Source organism: Heterodontus francisci, chromosome 16 (assembly GCF_036365525.1).
Source record: "Heterodontus francisci isolate sHetFra1 chromosome 16, sHetFra1.hap1, whole genome shotgun sequence".
In the NCBI taxonomy this organism is placed as follows: domain Eukaryota; kingdom Metazoa; phylum Chordata; class Chondrichthyes; order Heterodontiformes; family Heterodontidae; genus Heterodontus; species Heterodontus francisci.
The window spans coordinates 19,708,748-19,722,843 of record NC_090386.1 but is presented as its reverse complement, the minus strand read 5'-3'; the positions used below and the strand labels follow the sequence as shown (position 1 = coordinate 19,722,843).

The 14,096-nt window shown below is 49.4% G+C and overlaps 1 protein-coding gene across 2 annotated transcripts in view; it reads left to right on the top strand.

Annotated features, from left to right (window-relative positions):
* The window catches only part of LOC137377997 (ubiquitin-conjugating enzyme E2 C-like), a 141,914-nt gene that overhangs the window by 107,871 nt on the left and 19,947 nt on the right, over positions 1–14,096 (top strand). The window lies entirely within an intron of this gene.

Sequence of the window (14,096 nt, the reverse complement as noted above, 5' to 3'; positions counted from 1 at the left end):
GTGTGTGTGTGTGTCTCTCTGTTGGGTGTGTGTGTGTGTGTCTCTCTGTTGGGGGTGTGTGTGTGTCTCTCTGTTGGGGGTGTGTGTGTGTCTCTCTGTTGGGTGTGTGTGTGTGTGTATCTCTGGGTGTGTGTGTGTTTATCTCTGTTGGGGTTGGGTGTGTGTGTGTATCTGTTGAGTGTGTGTATCTGTTGGGTGTGTGTGTGTGTGTGTATCTGTTGGGTGTGTGTATCTGTTGGGTGTGTGTGTGTGTGTATCTGTTGGGTGTGTGTGTGTGTGTATCTGTTGGGTGTGTGTGTGTGTGTATCTGTTGGGTGTGTGTATCTGTTGGGTGTGTGTGTGTGTATCTGTTGGGTGTGTGTGTGTGTATCTGTTGGGTGTGTGTGTGTGTATCTCTGTGTGTGTGTGTGTGTGTGTATCTCTGTTGGGTGTGTGTGTATCTCTGTTGGGTGTGTGTGTGTGTATCTCTGTTGGGTGTGGGTGTGTGTATCTCTGGGTGTGTGTGTATCTCTGTTGGGTGTGTATCTCTGTTGGGTGTGTGTGTGTGTGTGTATCTCTGTTGGGTGTGTGTGTGTGTGTGTATCTCTGTTGACTGTGTGTGTCTGTGTGTATCTGTGTTGGGTGTGTGTGTGTGTATCTGTGTTGGGTGTGTGTGTGTGTGTATCTGTGTTGGGTGTGTGTGTGTGTGTGTGTATCTGTGTTGGGTGTGTGTGTGTGTGTATGTATCTCTGTTGGGTGTGTGTGTGTGTATCTCTGTTGGGTGTGTGTGTGTGTATCTCTGTTGGGTGAGTGTGTGTGTGTGTGTATCTCTGTTGGGTGAGTGTGTGTGTGTGTATCTCTGTTGGGTGTGTGTGTGTGTATCTCTGTTGGGTGTGTGTTTATCTCTGGGTGTGTGTGTGTGTGTATGTGTTGGGTGTGTATGTGTTGGGTGTGTGTGTGTGTGTATGTGTTGGGTGTGTGTATCTCTGTTGGGGGTGTGTGTGTGTGTGTATCTCTGTTGGGTGTGTGTGTATCTCTGTTGGGTGTGTGTGTGTATCTCTGGGTGTGTGTGTATCTGGGTGTGCGTATATCTCTGGGTGTGCGTATATCTCTGGGTGTGTGTGTATGTATCTGTGTTGGGTGTGTGTGTGTGTGTATCTGTGTTGGGTGGGTGTGTGTGTGTGTATCTCTGTTGGGTGGGTGTGTGTGTGTGTGTATCTCTGGGTGTGTGTGTGTGTATCTCTGGGTGTGTGTGTGTGTGTGTATCTCTGGGTGTGTGTGTGTGTGTGTGTGTGTATCTGTTGTGTGTGTGTGTGTGTATCTCTGTTGGGTGTGTGTGTGTGTATCTCTGTTGGGTGTGTGTGTATCTCTGTTGGGTGTGTGTGTGTGTATCTCTGTTGGGTGTGTGTGTATCTCTGTTGGGTGTGTGTGTATCTCTGTTGGGTGTGTGTGTGTGTGTGTATCTCTGTTGGGTGTGTGTGTGTGTGTGTATCTCTGTTGGGTGTGTGTGTGTGTGTGTGTATCTCTGTTGGGTGTGTGTGTGTGTGTATCTGTGTTGGGTGTGTGTGTGTATGTATCTGTGTTGGGTGTGTGTGTGTGTATGTATCTCTGTTGGGTGTGTGTGTGTATCTCTGTTGGGTGTGTATCTCTGTTGGGTGTGTATCTCTGTTGGGTGTGTGTGTGTGTATCTCTGTTGGGTGTGTGTTTATCTCTGGGTGTGTGTGTGTGTGTGTGTATGTGTTGGGTGTGTGTGTGTGTGTGTTGGGTGTGTGTGTGTGTGTTGGGTGTGTGTGTGTGTGTGTGTGTTGGGTGTGTGTGTGTGTGTTGGGTGTGTGTATCTCTGTTGGGTGTGTGTGTATCTCTGTGTGTGTGTGTGTGTATCTGGATGTGTGTGTATCTGGGTGTGTGTGTGTGTATCTCTGGGTGTGTGTGTGTTTATCTGTGTTGGGTGTGTGTGTGTGTATCTGTGTTGGGTGTGTGTGTGTGTATCTGTGTTGGGTGTGTGTGTGTGTATCTGTGTTGTGTGTGTGTGTGTGTGTATCTGTCTTGGGTGGGTGTGTGTGTGTGTATCTGTGTTGGGTGTGTGTGTGTGTGTGTGTATCTCTGGGTGTGTGTGTATCTCTGGGTGTGTGTGTATCTCTGGGTGTGTGTGTATCTCTGGGTGTGTGTGTATCTCTGGGTGTGTGTGTATATCTCTGGGTGTGTGTGTGTGTATCTGTGTTGGGTGTGTGTGTGTGTATCTGTGTTGGGTGTGTGTGTGTGTGTGTATCTCTGTTGTGTGTGTGTGTATCTCTGTTGGGTGTGTGTGTGTGTATCTCTGTTGGGTGTGTGTGTGTGTATCTCTGTTGGGTGTGTGTGTGTCTCTCTGTTGGGTGTGTGTGTGTATCTCTGTTGGGTGTGTGTGTGTGTATCTCTGTTGGGTGTGTGTGTGTATCTCTGTTGGGTGTGTGTGTGTGTATCTGTTGGGTGTGTGTGTGTGTATCTGTTGGGTGTGTGTGTGTGTATCTGTTGGGTGTGTGTGTGTGTGTATCTCTGTTGGGTGTGTGTGTGTGTATCTCTGTTGGGTGTGTGTGTGTGTATCTCTGTTGGGTGTGTGTGTGTGTGTATCTCTGTTGGGTGTGTGTGTGTGTGTATCTCTGTTGGGTGTGTGTGTGTGTGTATCTCTGTTGGGTGTGTGTGTGTGTGTATCTCTATTGGGTGTGTGTGTGTGTATCTCTTGGGGTGTGTGTGTGTGTGTATCTCTGGGTGTGTGTGTGTGTATCTCTGGGTGTGTGTGTGTATCTCTGGGTGTGTGTGTGTATCTCTGGGTGTGTGTGTGTATCTCTGGGTGTGTGTGTGTATCTCTGGGTGTGTGTGTGTGTATCTCTGGGTGTGTGTGTGTTTATCTCTGTTGGGTGTGTGTGTGTTTATCTCTGTTGGGTGTGTGTGTGTTTATCTCTGTTGGGTGTGTGTGTGTGTGTGTATCTCTGTTGGGTGTGTGTATCTCTGTTGGGTGTGTGTATCTCTGTTGTGTGTGTGTGTGTGTGTATCTGTTGCGTGTGTGTGTGTGTGTATCTGTTGGGTGTGTGTGTGTGTATCTGTTGGGTGTGTGTGTGTGTATCTGTTGGGTGTGTGTGTGTGTGTATCTGTTGGGTGTGTGTGTGTGTGTATCTGTTGGGTGTGTGTGAGTGTGTGTATCTCTGTGTGTATCTCTGTTGGGTGTGTGTGTGTATCTCTGTTGGGTGTGTGTGTGTATCTCTGTTGGGTGTGTGTGTGTATCTCTGTTGGGTGTGTGTGTGTGTATCTGTTGGGTGTGTGTGTGTGTATCTGTTGGGTGTGTGTGTGTGTATCTCTGTTGGGTGTGTGTGTGTGTGTATCTCTGTTGGGTGTGTGTGTGTGTGTATCTCTGTTGGGTGTGTGTGTGTGTGTATCTCTGTTGGGTGTGTGTGTGTGTGTATCTCTATTGGGTGTGTGTGTGTGTATCTCTGGGTGTGTGTGTGTGTGTGTATCTCTGGGTGTGTGTGTGTGTGTATCTCTGGGTGTGTGTGTGTGTGTATCTCTGGGTGTGTGTGTGTGTGTATCTCTGGGTGTGTGTGTGTATCTCTGGGTGTGTGTGTGTGTATCTCTGGGTGTGTGTGTGTGTATCTCTGGGTGTGTGTGTGTTTATCTCTGTTGGGTGTGTGTGTGTTTATCTCTGTTGGGTGTGTGTGTTTATCTTTGTTGGGTGTGTGTGTGTTTATCTCTGTTGGGTGTGTGTGTGTGTGTGTATCTCTGTTGGGTGTGTGTGTGTGTGTGTATCTCTGTTGGGTGTGTGTGTGTGTGTATCTCTGTTGGGTGTGTGTGTGTGTCTCTGTTGGGTGTGTGTGTGTGTATCTGTTGGGTGTGTGTGTGTGTGTATCTGTTGGGTGTGTGTGTGTGTATCTGTTGGGTGTGTGTGTATCTGTTGCGTGTGTGTGTGTATCTGTTGGGTGTGTGTGTGTGTGTATCTGTTGGGTGTGTGTGTGTGTGTATCTCTGTCTGTGTGTGTGTGTGTGTGTGTGTGTGTGTATCTCCATTGGGTGTGTGTGTATCTCCGTTCGGTGTGTGTGTATCTCTGTTGGGTGTGTGTGTATCTCTGGGTGTGTGTATATCTCTGTTGGGGGTGTATGTGTGTATCTCTGTTGGGTGTGTGTGTGTGTGTGTATCTCTGTTGGGTGTGTGTGTGTGTGTATCTCTGTTGGGTGTGTGTGTGTGTATCTGTTGGGTGTGTGTGTGTGTGTATCTGTTGGGTGTGTGTGTGTGTATCTGTTGGGTGTGTGTGTATCTGTTGCGTGTGTGTGTGTATCTGTTGGGTGTGTGTGTGTGTGTATCTGTTGGGTGTGTGTGTGTGTGTATCTCTGTGTGTGTGTGTGTGTGTGTGTGTGTGTATCTCCATTGGGTGTGTGTGTATCTCCGTTCGGTGTGTGTGTATCTCTGTTGGGTGTGTGTATCTCTGTTGGGTGTGTGTGTATCTCTGGGTGTGTGTATATCTCTGTTGGGGGTGTATGTGTGTATCTCTGTTGGGTGTGTGTATCTCTGTTGGGTGTGTGTGTGTGTATCTCTGTTGGGTGTGTGTATCTCTGTTGGGTGTGTGTGTGTGTATCTGTTGGGTGTGGGTGTGTGTGTGTGTATCTGTTGCGTGTGTGTGTGTGTGTGTATCTGTGTTGGGTGTGTGTGTGTGTATCTGTGTTGGGTGTGTGTGTGTGTATCTGTGTTTGTGTGTGTGTGTATCTGTGTTTGTGTGTGTGTGTATCTGTGTTGGGTGTGTGTGTGTGTATCTGTGTTGGGTGTGTGTGTGTGTGTATCTCTGTTGGGTGTGTGTGTGTATCTCTGTTGGGTGTGTGTGTGTATCTCTGTTGGGTGTGTGTGTGTATCTCTGTTGGGTGTGTGTGTGTGTATCTGTTGGGTGTGTGTGTGTGTATCTGTTGGGTGTGTGTGTGTGTATCTCTGTTGGGTGTGTGTGTGTGTATCTCTGTTGGGTGTGTGTGTGTGTATCTCTATTGGGTGTGTGTGTGTGTATCTCTTGGGGTGTGTGTGTGTATCTCTTGGGGTGTGTGTGTGTATCTCTTGGGGTGTGTGTGTGTATCTCTTGGGGTGTGTGTGTGTATCTCTGGGTGTGTGTGTGTGTGTATCTCTGGGTGTGTGTGTGTATCTCTGGGTGTGTGTGTGTGTGTATCTCTGGGTGTGTGTGTGTGTGTATCTCTGGGTGTGTGTGTGTGTGTATCTCTGGGTGTGTGTGTGTATCTCTGGGTGTGTGTGTGTTTATCTCTGTTGGGTGTGTGTGTGTTTATCTCTGTTGGGTGTGTGTGTGTTTATCTCTGTTGGGTGTGTGTGTGTGTGTATCTCTGTTGGGTGTGTGTGTGTGTGTGTATCTCTGTTGGGTGTGTGTGTGTGTGTATCTCTGTTGGGTGTGTGTGTGTGTATCTGTTGCGTGTGTGTGTGTATCTGTTGCGTGTGTGTGTGTGTATCTGTTGCGTGTGTGTGTGTGTATCTGTTGCGTGTGTGTGTGTATCTGTTGGGTATGTGTGTGTGTATCTGTTGGGTGTGTGTGTGTGTATCTGTTGGGTGTGTGTGTGTGTGTGTATCTGTTGGGTGTGTGTGTGTGTGTATCTGTTGGGTGTGTGTGTGTATCTGTTGGGTGTGTGTGTGTGTGTATCTCTGTGTGTGTGTGTGTATCTCTGTGTGTGTGTGTGTATCTCCGTTGGGTGTGTGTGTATCTCTGGGTGTGTGTATCTCTGTTGGGTGTGTGTGTATCTCTGGGTGTGTGTATATCTCTGTTGGGGGTGTATGTGTGTATCTCTGTTGGGTGTGTGTGTGTGTATCTCTGTTGGGTGTGTGTATCTCTGTTGGGTGTGTGTGTGTGTATCTCTTGGGTGTCTGTGTGTGTATCTCGTGTGTGTGTATCTCTGGGTGTGTGTGTGTGTGTGTATCTGTGTTGGGTGTGTGTGTGTGTATCTGTGTTGGGTGTGTGTGTGTGTGTATCTGTGTTGGGTGTGTGTGTGTGTATCTGTGTTGGGTGTGTGTGTGTGTATCTGTGTTGGGTGTGTGTGTGTGTATCTGTGTTGGGTGTGTGTGTGTGTGTATCTGTGTTGGGTGTGTGTGTGTGTGTATCTGTGTTGGGTGTGTGTGTGTGTGTATCTGTGTTGGGTGTGTGTGTGTGTGTATCTCTGTTGGGTGTGTGTGTGTGTGTGTATCTCTGTTGGGTGTGTGTGTGTGTGTATCTCTGTGGGTGTGTGTGTGTGTGTATCTCTGTTGGGTGTGTGTGTGTATCTCTGTTGGGTGTGTGTGTGTATCTCTGTTGGGTGTGTGTGTGTGTATCTCTGTTGGGTGTGTGTGTGTGTGTATCTCTATTGGGTGTGTGTATCTCTGTTGGGTGTGTGGGTGTGTGTATCTCTGTTGGGTGTGTGTGTGTGTGTATCTCTGTTGGGTGTGTGTGTGTGTATCTCTGGGTGTGTGTGTGTGTGTATCTCTGGGTGTGTGTGTGTGTATCTCTGTTGGGTGTGTGGGTGTGTGTATCTCTGTTGGGTGTGTGTGTGTGTGTATCTCTGTTGGGTGTGTGTGTGTGTATCTCTGGGTGTGTGTGTGTGTGTATCTCTGGGTGTGTGTGTGTGTATCTCTGGGTGTGTGTGTGTGTATCTCTGTTGGGTGTGTGTGTGTGTGTATCTCTGTTGGGTGTGTGTGTGTTTATCTCTGTTGGGTGTGTGTGTGTGTATCTCTGTTGGGGGTGTGTGTGTGTGTATCTGTTGGGTGTGTGTGTGTGTATCTGTTGGGTGTGTGTGTGTGTATCTGTTGGGTGTGTGTGTGTGTATCTCTGGGTGTGTGTGTGTGTATCTCTGGGTGTGTGTGTGTGTGTGTATCTCTGGGTGTGTGTGTGTTTATCTCTGTTGGGTGTGTGTGTGTTTATCTCTGTAGGGTGTGTGTGTGTGTGTGTATCTGTTGGGTGTGTGTGTGTGTATCTGTTGGGTGTGTGTGTGTGTATCTCTGGGTGTGTGTGTGTGTATCTCTGGGTGTGTGTGTGTATCTCTGGGTGTGTGTATATCTCTGGGTGTGTGTATATCTCTGTTGGGGGTGTATGTGTGTATCTCTGGGTGTGTGTGTGTGTATCTCTGTTGGGTGTGTGTATCTCTGTTGGGTGTGTGTGTGTGTGTGTGTGTGTATCTCTGTTGGGTGTGTGTGTGTGTGTGTATCTCTGGGTGTGTGTATATCTATGTTGGGTGTCTGTGTGTGTATCTCTTGGGTGTCTGTGTGTGTATCTCTGTTGGGTATGTGTGTATCTCTGGGTGTGTGTGTGTGTGTATCTCTGGGTGTGTGTGTGTGTGTATCTCTGGGTGTGTGTGTGTGTGTATCTCTGGGTGTGTGTGTGTGTGTATCTCTGGGTGTGTGTGTGTGTATCTCTGGGTGTGTGTGTGTGTATCTCTGGGTGTGTGTGTGTGTATCTCTGTTGGGTGTGTGTATCTCTGTTGGGTGTGTGTATCTCTGTTGGGTGTGTGTATCTCTGTTGGGTGTGTGTATCTCTGTTGGGTGTGTGTATCTCTGTTCGGTGTGTGCGTATCTCTGTTGGGTGTGTGTGTGTGTGCGTATCTCTGTTGGGTGTGTGTGTGTGTGCGTATCTCTGTTGGGTGTGTGTGTGTGCGTATCTCTGTTGGGTGTGTGTGTGTGCGTATCTCTGTTGGGTGTGTGTGTGTGCGCATCTCTGTTGGGTGTGTGTGTGTGTATCTCTGTTGGGTGTGTGTGTATCTCTGTTGGGTGTGTGTGTGTGTGTGTATCTCTGTTGGGTGTGTGTGTGTGTGTGTGTGTATCTCTGTTGGGTGTGTGTGTGTGTATCTCTGTTGGGTGTGTGTGTGTGTATCTCTGTTGGGTGTGTGTGTGTGTATCTCTGTTGGGTGTGTGTATCTCTGTTGGGTGTGTGTATCTCTGTTGGGTGTGTGTATCTCTGTTGGGTGTGTGTGTATCTCTGTTGGGTGTGTGTATCTCTGTTGGGTGTGTGTGTGTGTGCGTATCTCTGTTGGGTGTGTGTGTGTGCGCGTATCTCTGTTGGGTGTGTGTGTGTGCGCGTATCTCTGTTGGGTGTGTGTGTGTGTGTGTGTGTATCTTTGTTGCGTGTGTGTGTGTGCATCTCTGTTGGGTGTGTGTGTGTGCATCTCTGTTGGGTGTGTGTGTGTGCATCTCTGTTGGGTGTGTGTGTGTGTATCTCTGTTGGGTGTGTGTGTGTGTATCTCTGTTGGGTGTGTGTGTATCTCTGTTGGGTGTGTGTGTATCTCTGTTGGGTGTGTGTGTATCTCTGTTGGGTGTGTGTGTATCTCTGTTGGGTGTGTGTGTGTGTGTATCTCTGTTGGGTGTGTGTGTGTGTGTATCTCTGTTGGGTGTGTGTGTGTGTGTATCTCTGGGTGTGTGTGTGTGTGTATCTCTGGGTGTGTGTGTGTGTGTATCTCTGGGTGTGTGTGTGTGTGTGTATCCCGGGGGTGTGTGTGTGTATCTCTGTTGGGGTGTGTGTGTATCTCTGGGTGTGTGTGTGTGTGTGTATCTCTGTTGGGTGTGTGTGTATCTCTGGGTGTGTGTGTGTGTGTGTGTATCCCGGGGGTGTGTGTGTGTGTGTATCTCTGGGTGTGTGTGTGTGTGTGCATCCCGGGGGTGTGTGTGTGTGTGTATCTCTGTTGGGTGTGTGTGTGTATCCCGGGGTGTGTGTGTGTATCTCTGTTGGGGTGTGTGTGTGTGTATCTCTGTTGGGGTGTGTGTGTGTGTATCTCTGTTGGGGTGTGTGTGTGTGTATCCCGGGGTGTGTGTGTGTATCTCTGTTGGGGTGTGTGTGTGTGTATCTCTGTTGGGGTGTGTGTGTGTGTATCTCTGTTGGGGTGTGTGTGTGTGTATCTCTGTTGGGGTGTGTGTGTGTGTATCTCTGTTGGGGTGTGTGTGTATCTCTGTTGGGGTGTGTGTGTATCTCTGTTGGGGTGTGTGTGTGCGTATCTCTGTTGGGGTGTGTGTGTGCGTATCTCTGTTGGGGTGTGTGTGCGTATCTCTGTTGGGGTGTGTGTGCGTATCTCTGTTGGGGTGTGTGTGCGTATCTCTGTTGGGGTGTGTGTGCGTATCTCTGTTGGGGTGTGTGTGTGTATCTCTGGGTGTGTGTGCGTATCTCTGTTGGGGTGTGTGTGTGCGTATCTCTGTTGGGGTGTGTGTGTGTGCGTATCTCTGTTGGGGTGTGTGTGTATCTCTGTTGGGTGTGTGTGTATCTCTGGGTGTGTGTGTGTGTGTGTATCTCTGGGTGTGTGTATATCTCTGTTGGGTGTGTGTGTGTATCTCTGTTGGGTGTGTGTGTGTATCTCTGTTGGGTGTGTGTGTGTATCTCTTGGGTGTCGGTGTGTGTATCTCTTGGGTGTCGGTGTGTGTATCTCTGTTGGGGTGTGTGTGTATCTCTGTTGGGGTGTGTGTGTATCTCTGTTGGGGTGTGTGTGTGCGTATCTCTGTTGGGGTGTGTGTGCGTATCTCTGTTGGGGTGTGTGTGCGTATCTCTGTTGGGGTGTGTGTGCGTATCTCTGTTGGGGTGTGTGTGTGTATCTCTGGGTGTGTGTGCGTATCTCTGTTGGGGTGTGTGTGTGCGTATCTCTGTTGGGGTGTGTGTGTGCGTATCTCTGTTGGGGTGTGTGTGTGCGTATCTCTGTTGGGGTGTGTGTGTATCTCTGTTGGGTGTGTGTGTATCTCTGGGTGTGTGTATATCTCTGTTGGGTGTGTGTGTGTATCTCTGTTGGGTGTGTGTGTGTATCTCTTGGGTGTCGGTGTGTGTATCTCTTGGGTGTCGGTGTGTGTATCTCTGTTGGGTGTGTGTATCTCTGTTGGGTGTGTGTGTATCCCGGGGGTGTGTGTGTGTGCGTATCTCTGTTGGGGTGTGTGTGTGTGTATCTCTGTTGGGGTGTGTGTGTGTATATCTCTGTTGGGGTGTGTGTGTGTATCTCTGTTGGGGTGTGTGTGTATCTCTGTTGGGGTGTGTGTGTGCGCATCTCTGTTGGGGTGTGTGTGTGCGTATCTCTGTTGGGGTGTGTGTGTGCGTATCTCTGTTGGGGTGTGTGTGCGTATCTCTGTTGGGGTGTGTGTGCGTATCTCTGTTGGGGTGTGTGTGCGTATCTCTGTTGGGGTGTGTGTGCGTATCTCTGTTGGGGTGTGTGTGCGTATCTCTGTTGGGGTGTGTGTGCGTATCTCTGTTGGGGTGTGTGTGCGTATCTCTGTTGGGGTGTGTGTGTGTATCTCTGTTGGGGTGTGTGTGTGTATCTCTGTTGGGGTGTGTGTGTGTATCTCTGTTGGGATGTGTGTGTGTATCTCTGGGTGTGTGTGCGTATCTCTGTTGGGGTGTGTGTGTGCGTATCTCTGTTGGGGTGTGTGTGTGCGTATCTCTGTTGGGGTGTGTGTGTGCGTATCTCTGTTGGGGTGTGTGTGTGCGTATCTCTGTTGGGGTGTGTGTGTGCGTATCTCTGTTGGGGTGTGTGTGCGTATCTCTGTTGGGGTGTGTGTGCGTATCTCTGTTGGGGTGTGTGTGCGTATCTCTGTTGGGGTGTGTGTGCGTATCTCTGTTGGGGTGTGTGTGCGTATCTCTGTTGGGGTGTGTGTGTGTATCTCTGTTGGGGTGTGTGTGTGTATCTCTGTTGGGGTGTGTGTGTGTATCTCTGTTGGGGTGTGTGTGTGTATCTCTGTTGGGATGTGTGTGTGTATCTCTGGGTGTGTGTGCGTATCTCTGTTGGGGTGTGTGTGTGCGTATCTCTGTTGGGGTGTGTGTGTGCGTATCTCTGTTGGGGTGTGTGTGCGTATCTCTGTTGGGGTGTGTGTGTGTATCTCTGTTGGGGTGTGTGTGTGTATCTCTGTTGGGGTGTGTGTGTGTATCTCTGTTGGGATGTGTGTGTGTATCTCTGGGTGTGTGTGCGTATCTCTGTTGGGGTGTGTGTGTGCGTATCTCTGTTGGGGTGTGTGTGTGCGTATCTCTGTTGGGGTGTGTGTGTGCGTATCTCTGTTGGGGTGTGTGTGTGCGTATCTCTGTTGGGGTGTGTGTGTGCGTATCTCTGTTGGGGTGTGTGTGTGTATCTCTGTTGGGGTGTGTGTGTGCGTATCTCTGTTGGGGTGTGTGTGTGTGTGTATCTCTGTTGGGGTGTGTGTGTGTATCTCTGTTGGGGTGTGTGTGTGTATCTCTGTTGGGGTGTGTGTGTGTATCTCTGTTGGGGTGTGTGTGTGCGTATCTCTGTTGGGGTGTGTGTGTGTGCGTATCTCTGTTGGGGTGTGTGTGTGTGTGTATCTCTGTTGGGTGTGTGTGTATCTCTGGGTGTGTGTATATCTCTGTTGGGGGTGTATGTGTGTATCTAAGTTGGGTGTGTGTGTGTGTCTCTTGGGTGTCTGTGTGTGTATCTCTGTTGGGTGTGTGTGTATCTCTGTTGGGTGTGTGTGTGTGTGTATCTCTGGGTGTGTGTATATCTCTGTTGGGTGTGTGTGTGTATCTCTGTTGGGTGTGTGTGTGTATCTCTTGGGTGTCGGTGTGTGTATCTCTTGGGTGTCGGTGTGTGTATCTCTGTTGGGTGTGTGTATCTCTGTTGGGTGTGTGTATCTCTGTTGGGTGTGTGTGTGTGCGTATCTCTGTTGGGTGTGTGTGTGTGTGCGTATCTCTGTTGGGTGTGTGTGTGTGTGCGTATCTCTGTTGGGTGTGTGTGTGTGTGTGCGTATCTCTGTTGGGTGTGTGTGTGTGTGCGTATCTCTGTTGGGTGTGTGTGTGTGTGCGTATCTCTGTTGGGTGTGTGTGTGCGTATCTCTGTTGGGTGTGTGTGTGTGCATCTCTGTTGGGTGTGTGTGTGTGCATCTCTGTTGGGTGTGTGTGTGTGCATCTCTGTTGGGTGTGTGTGTGTGTATCTCTGTTGTGTGTGTGTGTATCTCTGTTGTGTGTGTGTGTGTATCTCTGTTGTGTGTGTGTGTGTGTGTGTGTATCTCTGTTGGGTGTGTGTGTGTGTGTATCTCTGTTGGGTGTGTGTGTGTGTGTATCTCTGTTGGGGTGTGTGTGTATCTGTTGGGTGTGTGTGTGTGTGTATCTCTGTTGGGTGTGTGTGTGTGTGTGTATCTCTGTTGGGTGTGTGTGTGTGTGTGTATCTCTGTTGGGTGTGTGTGTGTGTGTATCTCTTTTGGGTGTGTGTGTGTGTATCTCTGTTGGGGTGTGCGTATCTCTGTTGGGTGTGTGTGTGTGTGCGTATCTCTGTTGGGTGTGTGTGTGTGCGTATCTCTGTTGCGTGTGTGTGTGCGTATCTCTGTTGCGTGTGTGTGTGCGTATCTCTGTTGCGTGTGTGTGTGCGTATCTCTGTTGCGTGTGTGTGTGCGCATCTCTGTTGGGTGTGTGTGTGTATCTCTGTTGGGTGTGTGTGTGTGCATCTCTGGGTGTGTGTGTGTGTGTGCATCTCTGTTGGGTGTGTGTGTGTGTGCATCTCTGTTGGGTGTGTGTGTGTGTGTATCTCTGTTGGGTGTGTGTGTGTGTGTATCTCTGTTGGGTGTGTGTGTATCTCTGTTGGGTGTGTGTGTATCTCTGTTGGGTGTGTGTGTATCTGTGTTGGGTGTGTGTGTGTGTATATCTCTGTTGGGTGTGTGTGTGCTTATCTCAGGGTGTATGTGTGTATCTCTTGGGTGTATGTGTGTATCTCTTGGGTGTCTGTGTGTGTATCTCTTGGGTGTCTGTGTGCGTATCTCTGTTGGGGTGTGTGTGCGTATCTCTGTTGGGGTGTGTGTGCGTATCTCTGTTGGGGTGTGTGTGCGTATCTCTGTTGGGGTGTGTGTGCGTATCTCTGTTGGGGTGTGTGTGCGTATCTCTGTTGGGGTGTGTGTGCGTATCTCTGTTGGGTGTGCGTATCTCTGTTGGGTGTGTGTGTGTGCGTATCTCTGTTGGTGTGTGTTTGTGTGTATCCCGGGGGTCTGGGTGTGTGTGTGTGTGTGTATCCCGGGGGTCTGGGTGTGTGTGTGTGTATCCCGGGGGTGTGTGTGTGTGTATCTCTGTTGGGGTGTGTGTGTATCCCGGGGGTGTGTGTGTATCCCGGGGGTATGTGTGTGTGTGTATCCCGGGGGTGTGTGTGTGTGTGTGTATCTCTGTTGGGGTGTGTGTGTGTGTATCTCTGTTGGGGTGTGTGTGTGCGTATCTCTGTTGGGGTGTGTGTGTTCGTATCTCTGTTGGGGTGTGTGTGTGCGTATCTCTGTTGGGGTGTGTGTGTGTATCTCTGTTGGGGTGTGTGTGTGTGTATCTCTGTTGGGGTGTGTGTGTGCGTATCTCTGTTGGGGTGTGTGTGTGCGTATCTCTGTTGGGGTGTGTGTGTGCGTATCTCTGTGTGTGCGTATCTCTGTGTGTGCGTATCTCTGTGTGTGCGTATCTCTGTGTGTGCGTATCTCTGTGTGTGTATCTCTGTTGGGTGTGTGTGTGTGTATCTCTGTTGGGTGTGTGTGTGTATGTATCTCTGTTGGGGTGTGTGTGTATCTCTGTTGTGTGTGTGTGTATCTCTGTTGGGTGTGTGTGTATGTATCTCTGTTGGGTGTGTGTGTATGTATCTCTGTTGGGTGTGTGTGTGTATCTCTGTTGGGTGTGTGTGTGCGCATCTCTGTTGGAATATCTGCGTGTGTCTCTCTTTGTAGGAACTGTGTTTATTTGTGTGTGTGTGTGTGCTTGTGTCTTTCCCTAGAGGAATTTGTGTGTGTCTCTCTGTCTGGGAACTGTGTGTGTGTGTGTGTGTGTGTCTTTGTAGGAACTCTGTGTATCTCTCTCTGATGGAACCTCTGCGTGTGTCTCTCTCTGTCTTTGTAGGAACTGTGTTTGTGTGTCCCTCTCTGTAGGGAACCTCTGTGTGTCCCTCTGTGGGAGCAGCGTGCGCGTGTCCCTGTAGGAGCAGCGTGCGCGTGTCCTTGTAGGAGCAGCGTGCGCGCCTGTCTCTCGGTACGAGCAGCGTGCGCGTGTGTCTTTCTCTGCAGGAACTCTGTGTATCTCTTTGTAGGAACTGTTTGTCTGTGTGTTTATGTCTTTCCTTCGAGGAACTCTGTGGGCCTGTCTCTCGGAACTGCGTGTGTGTCTCTTTCATTGGGACCTCTCTGTGATTTTCTCTTCGTATGGAACTGTGTCTCTCTGGAGG